The 4,746-nt window shown below is 51.3% G+C and overlaps 1 protein-coding gene across 2 annotated transcripts in view; it reads left to right on the top strand.

Moving 5' to 3' along the window:
* Positions 1–3,266: 3,266 nt before the first annotated feature.
* The window catches only part of Sardh (sarcosine dehydrogenase), a 57,830-nt gene continuing 56,350 nt past the window's right edge, over positions 3,267–4,746 (top strand). For both annotated transcript variants that reach the window (XM_029474635.1, XM_021183131.2), the window contains exon 1: positions 3,267–3,955. The gene's annotated coding sequence lies outside the window, so the exon portion shown is untranslated. The remainder of the gene's footprint in view (positions 3,956–4,746) is intronic.

Raw genomic sequence — 4,746 nt, 5'->3', positions numbered from 1 at the left:
TTCTCAAGTCCCAAGGAGACTCCATTTCTCCAAACTCCAAAAACCCAAAGGGATAAATGGCTATCTAGTGTGCATTAGCATATCAAAGTACATGCTGGCCTCCTGGCTCTCAAGTGTCCCAAGTGCCTGTTATACGTTTCAAAGTGTAACAATGTAATATTTCCTTACTTTTCCAACCTCCTCCCCTACCCTAAACTCCCTCCAGTGCTCGGACTTCCCTCCCTCAGCTACCTCTTCCCCTTATAACCCTACTATACCTCCCTTCCTCCCTCCCTCCCTCCCTCCCTCCCTCTCTCTCTTCTCTCTCCATCCCTCCCTACATGAGCCTTTCATGGCCAGGTTCCATCTACTGTCCATGTTCAATTTACTTCTTTCTCTGCTCTGGACACTCACAGTTACCTCTGGCTGTTCTCTCTCTAATAGCTACACCACAGCGCTATCATGTCAGTTTATACATTCCTCTGAGTGGGGCAGAGAGAGCGCCCATCTTGCTGCTAGTGTCCTCTTTGCAGGGCCACATGTGGAGTTTGGAGAAGACCCTCCCCACCAGCACCTTCTTGCTAGGGACTTGTACCCCCTTAGGGATGGTCTGCAACCTTTCAGCCCTGCAGGGCTGTTCAGCAGGTGGGAGCCCGCTGGGTTAGAAGGAAGTCTCAGGGTGTTGAGGGCAGGGGAAGCCAGTCTGCCACAAACCTTGCTGAGTTTGTGCACCTGGGTAAGGCTGTAGCCTGGAGCTAGCCCCCACCCTGGAGAATGGAATCAACGGTGACTCTGCTTGTAGTGTGCTTCCTTCCTGGTATGCTCCAGTGTCCGAGCCAAAGGAAACTCAACCCCTAAACTCCAAAAGGCAGTCCAAATGTCCAGAAATGAGCTTAACCCAGATATAGGAGGATTTCTGGTGGTTAGATATAAAAGCCAGCATTGCTCAGGAACTTGTGAAGTTGCTTCCCACTTACCAAAAGGAGCCATTTCCCTTCTCTCTGGCAAAAGGGACCTATGTTTCTCCTGTTAACATGTGCCTGTGGTGCCTATCAGCTCATCCAGGTCCATGCTAGCCTTTAGGCACTCTCAACCCCTACTCACAAGTATTTATACATTTCAAAGCTCCCCACTCCAGCCTACAGGCTCCCTTTCTCCCATATACCCAATCTTCTTATAACCCTCAAGATCCTCCCCACCCCCTTTTCTACCCACAGGGCTACTTTTTTTTTTAACCATGCCCCTCCCATAAACTAGGAGAGTCAAAAAAATCAGAAAGTTCTAAGAATGCTATAAAACGGACAGTTTATATGTGGGGTGATATGATGGCTTTATTCTCAGTTGCCAACTTGACTATATCTGAAATGAACTATAATCCAGAAATGATGGGCACATCTGTGATCCAGATCTTGAGGCTGGAAGACACATGCTTTTGATCCGGGTCTTGACCGCATAGTGGCCATGAAAGCTTAGGACCAGGCAAGGTGGTACACACCTTTAATCCCAGGAGACAGAGGCAAACAGATCTCTGAGTTCAAGGCCAGCCTGGGACAGAGCAAGTTCTAAGAAAGAACAGTTTAGGTGTAGGCTTGGTGGTGGTACGTACCTTTAATCTGGGCCACACCTTCTGCTGGAGGCCTACATAAGGACATCGGAAGAAAGAAGGCTCACTCTTCTTCTCCTGCTTGCACTTACTTGCCAGCACATCTATTGGAACCTGCTTCTTCAGGATTCCAGCTTACACAGAAGACCAACAGAAACATCCAGCCTCGTGGAACTAAGCAACTACTAGATTCTTGGACTTCCCATTCACAGCTGCCCATTGTTGGGTTAGTTGGACTGCAGACTGTAAGTCATTACAATAAATCCCCTTAATATATATAGACACTCCATAAGTTCTCTGACTCTAGTCTAATACAGGTGGAATAAGGTGGAATGGGATTGTGGGGGTGGGGTGGGGTGGGGGGGTGGGATTGGGTAGGTTGGACCACAATTCTGCCTGGTGGCAGGAGAGATGAGGAGAGTAGCCTACATCCATGCAAGTGTCAACAGGACCTTGCCCTTTAGACCCTGGATATGAGCTGTGCCCTTCAGCACTCATGGGCACAGCCTCCCTCTCCTTGACCTGCGCAGGATAACATACTGGGGTCAACAACAACTCCTACAGTGCTGACCAGCCACCAGTCCCAGCCTGCAGCCACCACCCCTGTCCAAAGTCCTGGTGACTATGCAACTGTTAGAGTTTGCCTGGCCCAGCCACTGCCCCAGGGCTATATTAACTAGGTGTTTTTCCCTCACATACCACAGAGACTGGGACACAGAAGGCTTAGGCAATGTTTTTACCTCCTTCTCTCTAGTCAGCTTGTCAGTCTGGTGAGCAGAGCCTGACCTCAGTTTTGTTTGGGTTTGTTGGGATAAGCAGGGGTCCCTTATCTCGGGATCCCACATTGTCCCGGAGAAGTCTCATGCTGGTGGGGCCAGCAACCAGCCTCAAGGCAGAGATTGAGACCTTTGGCAACAGTGGTTAGCCAGAAAGTTTCTGCTCCCTTTCTGAAATGAGCAGCTCCGTGGGCAGCCATGAGGGGGCCCCCTCCCTCCATCTTTGCTTTCTGGTTCATAAGCCCCTGGATGCCAGACCTGGGTCTTAGGTGTCTCTGGGTTCCCAGGAGCTACTTTGTATGCAGTAGGTGCTCAGTAAATGTATGTTAGAGACAAGCTGACAGCAAGGCACATAGATGGACAGCTCTGTATCTAGTTGGACAGTAAAAGTATCTAGTTGTGAATTCCAGCACCCCATCTCTAGTACCTCCTCTGATTCTTTGGATATCCAGAGGTTTTGAAACATACACCTGGAATGGGCACAGACTATGGGCAGCTGCCTGACTTCCTCCATAGCCTGTCTGGTCCCAGGAGTGAGTAAGCTGGGGTTGGAAACACAGACTAGTGCCAAGATGACCTCACCAGGGGCCTCAATTCTACCTACACAGCCAACTACAGATGGAGCTCTCTTGGGGTTGGGGTGGGGAACCAGGGTAGGCAAGGTTGGGAAGGCAGGATGCCCAGGGTCACCACAGCAGTATGGAGACCCCTTGATTAGAGATGAGGAAGGAAATATGAGAGAGAGGTCATCCACAGAGCTGGGCTCTGGTTTCACAGTCCTTCTCTGCTGGCCAGCCAGGAGAACTGCCCACTTGGCAGCTGTCCCAGCTGGGCTGTTCAGGAAGCTGGGGTGGTGGGAGGAACATTCTTGCCCCGGTTGTAGTCCGGACCAGCAGCAAGGGAGTGGGTGGCTTGTTCAGCTAGACCCAGATGCAGCCTGGGAAAGAAGGGAGGGGCAGTGTCCCCGACAGCCCCTTCATGGGCAGGGTTGGAGTTAGCTGCTTGCTAGCTGGGACCTCCCTCTTTTTCTGATTGAAAGACCGTGGAGTAGATTGGACGGCCATGGATAACTGTGGGAGGGCAGGAGGGGGGTCCCTTATGAGAGGGCTCTGCAGAGTGCCTTCCCCTCTCGGGCTCTTTCTCATACCCTTCTAGTGCTGCCTTCAAAAAAGGTCCCGTGTCTGAGGCCTCAGGCCTATGACTGAGTTCTCATTCCCTGTGTCCTGTGCCCTGGCCCTTGGAAAGCTGAGGGAGAGAGCTGCAGAGGCCAGAGGGCAGGCTAATGAAGTAGCTGTTCTGAAGGAGGAGGAGCAGGCTGGGGGCCTGGCTGCCCCATCCCCCACCCCTGCTCTGACTAGCTGGGCTGGCAAGGAAGGAGCACGTGGCAGCTCCTTGGGCCAGCAGCATTGGCACTGGGCACAGTTTGCTGAGGAAGGAGGCTCCTCTGGCACGTATGCAGTGCCTGGCATGGTGTCCTAAGGTAGAGGCACTGTTTGGACTTGCAGAGCCCCGAATGGATCCATATCATGCTGACTTTTCCTTGCTAGGAACCTCTCAGGAGCTTCTGGAAGACCAAGGAAACTGTTGGAAGTCTAAGGTATGTATAGATCCCTGCTGACGGGAATACCTTCCTGTCTCATTCATGGAAACCACAGAAGACTTGACAGCTGTCACTGTAGGTATGGGGATGGCTCAAGAGACTGCAAGGACAAGGACAGCTCCTGCCTGAAAATCCAACCCCTCCCCACTCCAGAGGTTGCTCAGAGTATAGACCCCTTGGAGTCGGGTACCGAGGTGGGTGGCTTGGCTCTGACCCACTCTTAACCCTACTGTGCTCAGTGAGGGTTCAGCGTGGTCACAAGTGGGACATGGTGCCACCGAGGGTCCCAAGTCCGCAGGCTGGGAGGGAACAGGGGAGTATTTGGCTTTCAGATCACAGTGCAGTTTGTTCAGTGCAGCCATACAGAGGCCCATGACAGAAGCTTCCCTTTCTTCAGTCTCGTCCCTAAAGTAGAGACAAAAGTCAGGGGACCCAGCCCAGTCTGTGGGAGTGAGTTAATACACAGAGCTTGTCACCCACAGTGGATGATGAAGGTGACTTTCTCAGTTAACTAGACACTGAGTTCCCAAGTAACAGTCTTTAAATCTAAAGAAGCCAGCCCCACTCAGCCAAAGCCTTTGCTTTGACTGCTGATCCCAGGAAAGGGCGTGAGAGATCCCTTGGAGGCATCTTTCTTTCTTCTCTGGTCTGGGAGGGATCCCAGACTCTGAGCACCATCAATCCTGGTAGATCTTTTTCTTTCTTTCTTTCTTTCTTTCTTTCTTTCTTTCTTTCTTTCTTTCTTTCTTTCTTTCTTTCTTTCTCTCTCTCTCTCTCTCTCTCTCTCT

This window comes from Mus caroli, chromosome 2 (assembly GCF_900094665.2).
Source record: "Mus caroli chromosome 2, CAROLI_EIJ_v1.1, whole genome shotgun sequence".
Classification (NCBI taxonomy): domain Eukaryota; kingdom Metazoa; phylum Chordata; class Mammalia; order Rodentia; family Muridae; genus Mus; species Mus caroli.
Note: the sequence above shows the minus strand (reverse complement) of the source record. Positions and strands in the feature narration are given on the sequence as shown.